Raw genomic sequence first — 12,794 nt, 5'->3', positions numbered from 1 at the left:
TCACCACACACATTCTACGCTACGAGAAGAATAAAGTACAGTTAGTGAAATCTCCAATACATCAATTCATCGGAAAATTAGATAACAAAACCACGACAGAATCAATTCAAATACCAGGTTTGTGTCTCATTGACGCAGTCAAAGCGCGGTTACATACACTAAACTTAACCTCACCCACAAACAACCTCAAAGTCAACTGAGAAAGTTAATTTGTCGCGTAAGCTGTATGCGCAGTCCGCCTGAAACATACACACATGTAACAACAAAGTAAATTTAAAACCGGCAAACAGGTACGAATTAAGCGGTAGCTACGGGGGAATACAGCCCCGGGTCTTGCTGTTCAAGAGGAATACATTTTATTCTACGACTATAATGAGTAATTCGTTTATCTTCAGACAGATTAAAAAGAGAATAATCGTTTAAAATAAATTTTATATCATATTTACTAATATAATATAACTCATAATCGAATTATTTCGTAATACAAATAATATAAATTTATGTCTTCTCCCCCATTTTTCTCCAAAAAATGCCTCTGTTGAGTCAACAGTTTCAGGTCTCGACAATTTTAATTCGTTCCTGTAGACAGAAACATTAAGTGCCATTGGACTTCGCGCTAATTTATCAGAGTGAAGTTGACGCACATACAGCGCGAGAATCGAATTCGAAGCCGAATGAAATTCGAGCCAAGCCAGCAGTCGAAATTCGTTCGGTCCAACGGTCAAACTGCGAGAAATTCGTTAGCAGTGAAATACGAGCGGTTTGCACGGAAAAGCGTGAGAAATACGTGCCGCCTTTTCGTAAAGAGTATCGAAAGAGAGTACCTGAAGCGTCTGCCAGGAAGAAACAGTAGTAGAAGTAAGTGGCGAGTTAAATAAAAGCGTGGAAAAAGAGGTTGGTCGCTGGTGAAACGTGGTGTTTGCATAATATATGAAAATTTCGAAGACACCCTCTCAAGGAATCATAAGATCGTGAAAAAGAGGGAAGAAAGGAGTCTGTAGCAGGCAGCGAGGAAAAAACGGGACGATGAGCGGGATTGGAAGGTAAGAGGAGTGTTTCATCCCGGAACAGGCTGAATGCGGGTCGAAAGAATAAAGAGGGCTGGCTCGTGAGAGAGGCGACCGGAGTTAGTGAATTTCTGGAATCGTTGGGACGGGTCACACGGTGCTTCGTAGCCTTCAGTCAACTTGTTTCGAAAGTTGTTTCTTATTTATTCATGAATCGCGGCCGTGTAGCTGCAGCCGGAATATACGTAGCAGGAGAAAGATTTTCGTCGCGTTGCATCATTATGGAAATCCATTACAACTGTAACGTCGAATTTCGCGGATTTCCGCGGTAGAATTTCACGCCAATCTAAACGCTTCGCCCCCTTACCATCGGAAAATTCAATTTCCCTCTGGAATCGTCGTGTACCAGCTCTTCGTTAGAAACGCGCTTATTTCTCTTTATTTTATTTCTTTGTTTATCTTTTTTTTTTTTGGTAATGCCGATTTTATTTTATTATATTCGAACGAAGGAAAACGGTGATAGAAAGAAATTGACCGAAATTACCGATATTCTGGTTGAAAAATCGTAACGCTCTGATCGGTTAATATTGAAAAATAAAAAAATCGTTGGTTTTATAACGAAAATTTTATTGTAATATATTTTTGAACATATCGTAAGTGTATACTGTATACTTTCGGATAAATATGTACTTATATATACTTATATATAAATTAATATGTACTTATATATACTTATATATAGATATGTACTAATATATACTTGCGGATGAATATGTAAGACGTAATTCTGTGAAAATTCAGTAAATCTGGTAAGAAAGCATAATTCCGCTTAATGTGTGAGAGTTTAATTATTTAGTAGAGAGTGTTAGTGACACGTAATTACAGAGGATTATTTAGAATCCTCTGCGAGATAATGAAGTATTCTCTAAGTTGTTGTCTAACTCAATTAGCCTCGTTATCTCGTTTCATTTTGGGCTCAAAATTCAGAGTAATATTAAACGTGGCAATAGATGTGAAATATGTGCATGTATTCCGGAGAATATTCCGTAGGAACCTAATCGTAATATGCTATATGATTATTATCAGTTTCAATTTTGTTACTCATTATTATACGATAATAGCAAAAAGGAAAAATTCAACAACAGTGGAACAAACTAATTATTGCTATATTACTGAAATACAACGAGTATTATTTTGATTTCTTTCTAAACGAGAACGACAAAATTTTCCAATTAAACCAAAGGAAGAAAAAAGTACGAAATTACCAGCGTTTGCGATTTTCTACGCTCGAGACGATCAAAGTAAAATTAATCCCGACTTGCTCTAGCTCGTGTCCCCAAAACAGAAATTCGGGTCGTCGGGAAGGGTATGCAAACGCGACGAAAACCCAAGTCAAGACCCATCAAGATGCGCGTCACGTCGAAGGGCTTAATTTCGCGAAACGCTCGAAAAGTCGGTAAGTATGAATAATCGTGATGTCAGGGCCGTTGATTGTCGGCCACGGCGACTTTATGTTGGCCACGAGCAACCCCGAAACCAGGTAAACCATCCATTACGGGTCATTATCGAGTCTTGATTTATAATCCCCTTCGAGCGACTAGGATCCTAGATCAGCTTTCGCTGCTTTATCACGAAACCTGTAAATCCGTCTGCTTAACGTCCTGGCGCGCGGCATTCAAGCGGATTCTTGGATTGTCGATAGTTTCGGTTTCAACCCCTCGTTTTCCAAAGGTTTACACAGAATTACGCAACGATACGCGTTTCTACTTTCTACCTTGGATATTTAGCTTTTCGTTTAGTTCCTTTTCTACGCCGCGGTTCGTAACACGATGGCGTTCTGTATAGGTTGAGTTACGTAGTTTTAACGAGTTGCAACTGCCGACTGGTTAAAAACGGAGAAACAATAGAACAACAGGGGGATGGTTTAACGATATAATAAAGTTTATCTTTCGGCAAGTTGTACTCTTTTTTTCTTTCGTTGGTACGACGATGAGCTTGCAAAGTGAAAACACCGCTCGTCGAAACTGCATATTCTTTCGAGTAAGTTGCGACACGAGCGAAAATGCAAAATGTACGACTTTTCCAGAAGCTAGTATTTCGTGCAGCGTTCGAACTACGCCGGTTTTAATATCGCTGACACGTTTCGCGGAAACGAATAAAACGGCGAATGTGTTTGTTTATTTAGATAAAAATTGTTTCTTTCAAAAGTTCATGCACTAGGACTTTTTCTCTTATTCTAATTTCCTGATTTATATTCTCGGGTCGCCCGTTATACGAGATTAATAATCCTTTGCGAACAGACTATAGCGCCAGCGTGGCCGTAATCATTTGTCAACACATCAATTAATCACTTTCTGAAAATAGATTAATTTATTATGTTTCTAATGCCGCGGAATCATCCATTATAATTTATTACTCTATCGAGACACAACCATCCCCCAGGATCCGATCCTCTAAATTCTATATTTAACGAACGGACAGACCAGCTACGAAATCGATTTGTACGCGGATCAACGATGGCTCGACTGGAAACAAACTTGATATCCAATAAGCAACCTCGGCAATATCGTGTTAAAATTATTCAAATTTATCTGAAATTAGGTAATGAACCTTTTCATTTCTCGCGACTGGATAATGATCAATAATAAAATGCATAAGCGAACATGTATAATTTACATTTTTGAACGGTTATATTTTGTACACGTCATTCAGTCACACACACACACACACACACACAAATATAATTGCAATCCAATGATCTTTCGTTAATTTTTGAGATTGTTCACTTCATATTTTGAGTCCTGACATTTTCAGATTAACCAATTTTTTTAATGTTATGGTTATTACAATTCTTGCTGCGGATATTTCATTTAGTAACAAAATGTTACTAAATTATACAAATTATGTATAGAAAATCAGGCCAGAAACATTAATATAATTTACTGTTCATGTCGAGGAAAAATTTTCACATAAAAATCAACACCATACTATTGGCTAGTAAATACTTTGCAAATTTTCGGTAGAAAAGCTCTACTTTTCCATGATACGAGGAACACTAAAAATATTTTAAAAAGTTTCTATCGTAACAACACGATAAATGACGATACATTTGAACCTGGTGCAAATTTGAAGAAAAATCGTTCAACTGGATCGATGAATATAATAAGAAGTTAAAGTTGGATCAATGCAATATCGAACTTACAGTTGTTTCATCGATCATCTGATAAATTGATCCTCTTACGCTACAAAATTGAACCGGTGAAAACATTTACCTTGCTTCTGTGTAACTCGGTCGGTGCACGATGTAATAAATCGTGGATGCAATACTCGTTCTTGACAGAGGAATTTCGTCGTTCTTGGAAATTACCGCGGCGTCCAAACGAATCCGACATTCCGTCCTATTATGAACGTTTTGACGATTCCGGTTCGTTTAACCGAGTACGCCGTCCAAAAGGAAATGTTTCTTTGAGCTTCTTATATCGAAGAATATTCATCTCGAGATAAGCAAAATTTGTTGTAATCTCGTGCGGTCATCCGATATGAAAATTTTGTGAATATTTCGAATAATAATAGATTCCACGTTGCACAGCGTTCAGCGTTATTCGAGGAAGGAACGGAGCATCTAGAAATTTAGAATTTCATTCGGTTATCTTTATAATTATTTTAATTTCATATGAAATTGCTTATTAGATAAAAGTACGATACACTGTACTCGAATTATACCGTGCTACTGTAACAACGTAAATTGTATAACAAATATTGATCATATACCAGACGAAGATCTTATTTCCTGTTACTTTCACTGTGTACAGTAGAATAGAAACAAAATAGAACGACGGTAGGCGGATTTTACGCTGCCAAATAAGACAATATTAGAGCAATGCAAATATAGAATCTTATAATTTTACTAAACGCAAATTCATGCGATCTGCATATTATGGAAAAGTTTCAGCGGAACTCGACAACCTTGCGATCGTCAGTTCCTCTCGATCTTTCGACATGTTACTCGAGTTCACCCTTCCGTGTGTTCGAATAAATCATAAATCCTCCGGTTACACAATAGCAACCGAATTATACAAACGATCAGTTTCCAAGCCCCGTAAACACAGGAATTGTACATCGAGTTTGCATGCAGTTTGGTTTCCTCTGTAAACTATTTGCTCGAGGCGAATTCTTCACGTTGATCCTAGACTGCTTGCGCAGGTTCACGAAGGTCCTCAGGAAGCGACCTGGGCATTCCATTGTTCGGCTAAGTGTCCCAAACGTTTACAGAATGTCCACGAGATGCCCTATTGTCCGTCTAACCGTCCAGGATGTCTATATGATGTTCCTCGAACGGTATTATGTTGCCCGGGGACACTACATTACCTCTGTTTATTACGTAACTCTGAAACGCTAAGCTTCATTTAAATACATATTCATATACGCCAGTAGCCGAAGAACATCCACGATATCCGTTTCAATAGAATCGCACAATAAACGGAGATGTAATTTATCGGCCTAACTTATACAATGGTACACGAAGGGACAAGTCGCTGGTTCATTTCGAATGTGCCTGCTATCATGTATTTGTGATGCTACGTATATATATGTATTCTGGTTTATCATGAGATAGAACCATTAAATAATTTTCTAAATAATCGTTTGACGTGGAGATAGTGCTACTGCTGGTGTAGAGGTCGAGATAGGTTCCGCTGCTGGTGTAGATGTCGCTGCTAGGGTACTGCTGCTTTTCTTCTCATTTAAGAATCGTGGAAGAAAAATCGGACTACGGGTACCGGGATTTAAACCCCAGTCCCGAACGTTCGTAACCTAAGGCGCTAACCATTGCGTTGCCGTTGTCCAACAATGATTGCTGTCGAGTGCCGCCACACGTTGAAACAAGAAGGACGTAAACGAAACTCGACGTTGACGTGGAAGAAATATGAGACAGGATCTCGCAGAGTTGATCTTTCAAAGAGTGAATCGTTCAAAAGTTCTTCGTGAATTGTCACCTATTTTTAAAATGTTATGATATTGTAATGTAAATATTGTAAATGTAATAATATCTGTACTTTGTTCGAATATTGTGTAGTGATTTTTGTATAGCGCCCTCCTTTGCATTTCTATAATAATTTAGAGGCGAACGAACTTATCTAGCTACAGAACTTTTAATAGCCAATTAAATTTCAATTTTGTAATATACGCACGATGAATCCGTTCTATTCGTGTCATACGCGTGAAGAGGTATACGATGGAAAAATTAAGTTCAGTATGTTGTTCCGATGCAAATACGCACCCACTCGTAGTCTCTGTACGGAGTTTGAATATGATTCACCCGTTAGAGCCTTGGATTTGCATGTTAAATCATAATTTACCATAGAAGTGATTATATGCATATTCTATTAATTATTAGTCTGCGAATGTTTACTCACTCGTGGTACAATTTAAATGTGCAAAACTGTACAATATACAGTGTCCATAACGTAGAAAAAGTTTCTTTAATTGCGCTCATAAAAATTTATCTTTAAAATTTGTCATAAAAATTGCAAAGTAACTTTATGATTATGACATTATAATTTTGCCATAAAATTAATTATATACGCGCACCAATTAATTCGTAGACTGTAACGTATCAAGATTATATTCGTACTGTAATGCAAATGCATTTTGAGAGCAGGTTATCCTAAACAAAAGGCCAATTCTTTCTCATAATCCCACATGCTCGTTTCATAGCTGTATCGTTAACCGAAAGCTGGATCGTCCTCTGACAAAAATACCAACAATTCCATGACCGCTGACATAGAATAACTCGGGTATTACATACCGGAAATCCACTCCTACATGTGTCGTTTCACGGATTTAATTCCTGCTCTTTCATTTCGCGGGAAACCCGCGCGATATGAAGTTCTTGTTCTATATTCCATTGCGAACCTTTGGCAAAAATTCCAGAAAATCTCGAGGTCTTCGTTTATTCCGCTCACCCACAAAACATTGTAAATTTATGCGTGCGTCGTTTTTTCGCTGTTCTTTACGGCACGAAAGTATTGGTTTTTCATGCTAATTTTTCTTTGACGTGTTTTCGTTTAAAGGATTTCCTGAATCGCGGCCTTTTTGTTGCTACGTGGTTAAAACTCCGTATAATTATACTGAATATCAAAGCGTAATTAAAGCGTGTTCATTATAGGAAAACCTCGTCGACATTCTTTCATATAAATTTCGTCAACAGCTTTTAATCCAATCATGAAGAGGATTTGACGCGAGTGGCCAATTTCTAGAGGATTTTAAATATTAAAATTAAACATAAACTTTGTTTATTAAATTTTTCGTAAATATAATATTTACCACTTCCTCGAAGAATATTTCGATTAAAATTAGGTTTCAAAAGTAAGCTACAAGTTTTGTAAATATATTTATGATAGAATTCGCGATCTTTCGTATTGATTATTCCAACGAAACGTTGAAAACGTTCAGATGAAACGAGTATGTTGAACTTTGTTTCATTTGTATCGTTCTGTCATGATGAAAGATGTAGTTAAACCAGCTTTTTATCGATATGCAATTCGAAATATCGGATTTAAATAATATTCTCCTTTATATACTTGAAATTTCGTACATCCTGTTGAAAGTTCCAAAAATTGGGAGCACGAAACCAGGCTGAAATAGAAAATTTAGGGCAAGTTGGTCGAAACGTGGCTCTGATTGTCAAGATTTTGTCAGCGTTTATCCCTGCGTCGTTGGAACTCGTTTAATTAAGCAGAAATTAAGGGAATGACCTTTAAACATTCCTCACGGCGATTTGAGCTTCGTTCCATATGCATAGAGCTTCGTTGCGCTCTTGAAAAATTCATAAGAACTCCACGCGGCCAAAATTATTCTATGCTATAAATTCCGCGCGTTTTAATTTTACGACTGCGGCACGTAAACGGTTTCAATTTCTTCCTTTTGCTTCCATTCATATCGATCGTGGGAAAGATAAACAATTTCTGGAAATTGTTTATGCAAATATATCTATGTGGAAATTTAAGATTCCAGCGATTTAGCTGTAACAATTTCATTCGTGTCGATGCAATACATATAATTACACAATTAAAAAATACGAATTAATCGCGTTCGGCAAACTTTTATTTTGCCGAGAAAGTTTTTTTAGAAATGTGCAACCTTGATCGATCTTGTTAAACTATCAATTATTGCACAACCTACGCTGTTCACAAAGTCGAAGGATCATCAAATTAATATTTGAAAAGCGAGTTTAACTTTTGATCTGAAAAATAATTGCTTTAGTGACCCTTTTAAACTTGATTCTTCGAAAGTTTAATTGCTTTGGTTATTTTAACAATTCCAAGTTTCTTTTTCTTTCATTCGACAAATCGTACGTAAACTCTCTTATTCTCTTGAAGCCAATATTACTTTTTTAATGGAAATAAGCAGGAATGGGAATAACTGATTTTTCTTTCCCCTAATAACTTCCGTAATTACCACGAAGCGTTGGTTAAACGAGTAATTCATTCTAATCTGCATCAGCAACTCAATTTCAAAAAGTCGCCAGAGATCGCATTGCTCGCGATTTCTATTATCCGTAACCCGGTTGAATTTAGATTAGTCGCTAATCAAATTCATTTCCGAAAATTTCGTTCCATCCGTGGAATAATCTGCCCGCCTACTCGTTCGATTTTCCAATTCGACTGTGATACTTGCGAATCGAGGAAACTGTAATTGCTTTTCTTCGGAAGGAAACCCTTCTGGTTTCTCAGCGTTTTATTTTACACGCGTGAACGTGACTTCATTCCCCGATGAATGATTTACTTGTAAAAAGAAATCGTTAGTTTTCTACCATCGAAATTCTTTAGATTTTTGACCTCAGGTGCAAACAAAAGCGTGCTTTTCGTTTTCCCTATTAAATGAACTTTAATAATTTCTTCCTTTTTCTTTAATCAATAACGAAACATAATATTTACGCTTATTGATTTCAAAGTTGTTAGCCACGCAGCGAATCGCAAAACGAGACGAGAATGTAATACAAACTATGGTGGAAATAATCGCGAACAGAGAAAACTCAGACACCTCGATACACCTTCGTTGGTGAATTTCAGAGGCAGAAAACGAGAGATTGAATTAATGAAATTACTTGGAGGAGAAACGGTCAAACTGCGATACAATTTCTTTGCTTCTAGTTTCTTCAAAATATTCATTTCTTAATGAAACCATTAATTAATTTCGACCAACCGCTCGGAAAACTTTGATGCTTTTTTTATTGGAAAATTACTCGACTAAATTAAAGACAAGACCGCGCAAAAACTCGCAACATTTTAACCCGCGTATAGAGAGTCGTTTTGCAATTGATGGAGCAGCTCGAATAAAAATGCATCGGATCGTAAACTGTGATTACGTCCTTTCTGTTCCTTTATATTTAAAAGAAAGGTATTCGCTTGGCAACTTAGAGAGAAATGGCTGGGTGTGTTCGTTTAATATTTCACTGTAAATTGTTATTGCCTTCGCGTAACATTAAAAGTTTCCTGTTATTCTACAATTTTATTCTATTGTCGAGATACAATGAATTTCTGAAAATAGAAATCTATCGCGCAAGTCTGATTTTATATCGCAACTCATATAAACAATATTACAAATAAATTTAATAATATTGTTTTTATGAGTTTATTGCAAATAAATTTGATAATAAAGATTTTGCTCGTTTGAATCCAAATAAGTGAACAGATTAGTCAGAAAAGAAGATTAAAAAGAGAGAAAGAGAGAGAGAGAAACAATGTTTAGAAAAGATACTAACGATCGATGAAAAGATACTTTTCTTTCTTCTAAAAATGACTGACCGATGAGATGTTCACAACTCAGGTCGTGCAACTATTTACGAGGGTTCTTGTCCATTTAACATCGTGCGTTTCTTATTGCGCAAAGTATCGGTGGACGAATATTCAGGCAAGAGATTCGCCTCGATCCTCTTAAGAATCAATTATCCGTGACATTTATTTCTAAAAACTTTCGACTGGATCAACGCTCCAGAGCGTTCGTAAATTCCTATCGAAATTAAAATCGAAAGAAAAAATTAAAATCTGTCGTGCGCGACGGAAAGCAGCTGCCTGTAATTTCACATTTAATCGCCGCGGCTAGAAATGCAATATTCCTTTAATTGAAAAACAGAGCGCGCATTGTAAAACCCGGTTTCCCGATCTTCTCTACGCCGAGGCAAAAGAGATGAAAATTCTGTCAGTCGAACAAAATTACGTTCTCTTTTTCTATGGATGTTTGATAATCTTCAATCTCCTGTTCTTAGTTATTAATTGTACTATCGTTAACGAAGCGTACTATGATTCTCAATTTAAGATATCGAAGGCAGTTTCGATTAAATCGTTTATGCGTTTCAATCGTTGCGTTCAATCGTTGCAATTGCTACGTTATTACTTTTCGTTGCTTCCATAGTAATTTTAATATTTCTGAAAATATCAATCGAAGATAAATTTCATACAACAATTTAGAAATGAAAGGTACAAGTATTTTATTATTTACGGAATGAAAAATATCCGTTTCATAGAAAGAAATATGAAATGCGCAGGATACAGAAATATTTCTACGTTTCGATATTTTTTGAACAAGTCTGTAACTCGAAAGATAAAGGTTTCACGGACGAAGGCAAAATTATTCCGGATGAGAGAAGGGGACCGTTTGATATCGGAGTCACGTTGAATCACGATTTCTTAAGACGCGATCAACGTGGAGGGTGTGTGCAGGAAACGATAACGGCAAGGCTACGTACGATAAATCAGGAATACGAGGCGAGGCGAAAGGACGTCTCTAATTTACAGACTAACTTGTACGTGTCGTAGAGTCAGTGGCGGGGCATTATCCGACGTTATTAGGGACGAGATAGTAATTACGACACTGCGTGATGCTGCTGCTACTGTGTGGTTGCTATACGACATAATTAAATTACCGATAAACCGATGGAGAAAGCATGTAGAGACGTACATAGCTTCAGCACTCTGCCGACGACGTGTCACGAAATGCATGCGAATCCACGTTGAATCCATTAGTTGAAAACCATCGACCTAAAGAGAAAGAGAAAGAGAAAGAGAGAGTGAGAGTTACAGAGTAAGAGAGAGGAAGAGAGACAGAGAGAAAGGAATCACCAGATACTATCGTCGAGCACACGTCTATTAACGAACTGGAAATTCGCGAAATTATCACCTATAATACCTTAGGAATTCTGAGGATGTTCCGTGTCTGTGCAAACCTCGTACAGCTCTCCACCAAATGGAAGTTTATATCGGCTGTAAACGACACGACCTTCGTTTGGTCGGTACTCGAACAGGCTAACAGCCTCTAGCGTCCTCGTTTCTAAGCAAATGACGCCTGTTAAGGGTTGATTTATAGGTACATTTTAGTCAGACTACGGTCACGGTTCGATCACGGACCATTCGCCACAAATCTTGGTCGTCACGGTAACGATATCGGATCGTTTTGGGTTTTGTCATGGCGGTTGATTCGTGTTTAGGAACTGCAATTAATAATCTTAGTTGCCGGACTAGAATAGATGGAAGAATCCGTTTGTGTCTGAAACGCTGTACGTATCGTTCCGGCTGATAATTACAGCAAACTTGAGTTACAGGATAAACTTGTAGTTTAATCGTGTTAATACGATATTTGTACTTTTGATAAATGGTTTTTGCAATGGTTTTGAATAGCGATGGGAATTTGCGAAACGTTTTATTTTTCAAGTATCAGTTTCATAGGATACTATGCATTTCGATAATAGAAAATTCCCGGGCACAAAATCACTCTACAACAGATTGCTTTCACTCTCAAATAACTGTTACTCTCAGTTCCATTCATGAAACTGAATTCCGATCCATGAAACTCTCCACGCAATATACACTTCGTACTCCTTTTTCCTTTGTTTTATAATCCTTGTCGCTCAATTTGGATTAAATACACCCAAACTTTTCACTGATAGAAAATCCATAGATTCTCTTTCTACGTGCTAATCTCAATGTACCTAAGCACTTACATATTCGATTTTTCCTTAAATTTCTGGTATTGTACTATGAACTGCTCGCAGTAAACGTTTGTATCAATTTCTTATTTCTATAATTTAAAAAAAAACTTCATTCGATATCACGTAGCTCCAAAATTTTGAACTTACTGAATCTTGAGGCTTTGCACCAAGTCACCCACAATCTTGGTACAAGAGATAAAAGTTTAGATACGACGTAACTACAGAATTTAGATCTTGTTGAATCTCGAGTCCTCGAAGTCCAAACTTTCGAATCTTCTACATTTTTAAACGAAGTCATTGAAATTCCTGCGCCATTGATATCGAAGTTCTCATATTTCAAATTCAACGAAGCGACAAATAGCTGCCTGAAAATGTTAAGCATCTGCAAAATCATATCAGCAGAGTCTCTGGATAAATTGTACGATCTCAGCCAGAAACGATTAACATTTCCACGATATTCCAAAACCTTTGTAAATTGGAGAAGTCTAGAGCGAAAGTTTCATCGCGTTCCCATAAATCAGTCGCATGATTACGACAAAATTTTCCGTAATACCAACGACATACGCGCGCAAGCTATTAATTGTAATCGTTACGAAAGTATCGCGATTTGGCCCGGTGATTTACGGCAATTTATAATCCGATATTGCTGTTCAAAGTTATCGCGGAATTCAATTTTTCCGTGGCGCAATAAAATACAGCTTCATAACTCGTGCTGCGCAACGAAAATAGATTATCCGTATACACTCTGTCGCGATACACTGGAAAATTTAAAACACGGGCGTCGTGCATCTAGGGAAAAC

General features: G+C 37.1%; 1 protein-coding gene across 1 annotated transcript in view; it reads left to right on the top strand.

Moving 5' to 3' along the window:
- Nucleotides 1–12,794, top strand: part of LOC100643243 (dipeptidase 1) — a 241,529-nt gene that overhangs the window by 12,942 nt on the left and 215,793 nt on the right. The window lies entirely within an intron of this gene.

Source organism: Bombus terrestris, chromosome 7 (genome assembly GCF_910591885.1).
Source record: "Bombus terrestris chromosome 7, iyBomTerr1.2, whole genome shotgun sequence".
Taxonomy (NCBI): Eukaryota; Metazoa; Arthropoda; class Insecta; order Hymenoptera; family Apidae; genus Bombus; species Bombus terrestris.
This window is presented reverse-complemented; position numbering and strand designations above follow the sequence as displayed.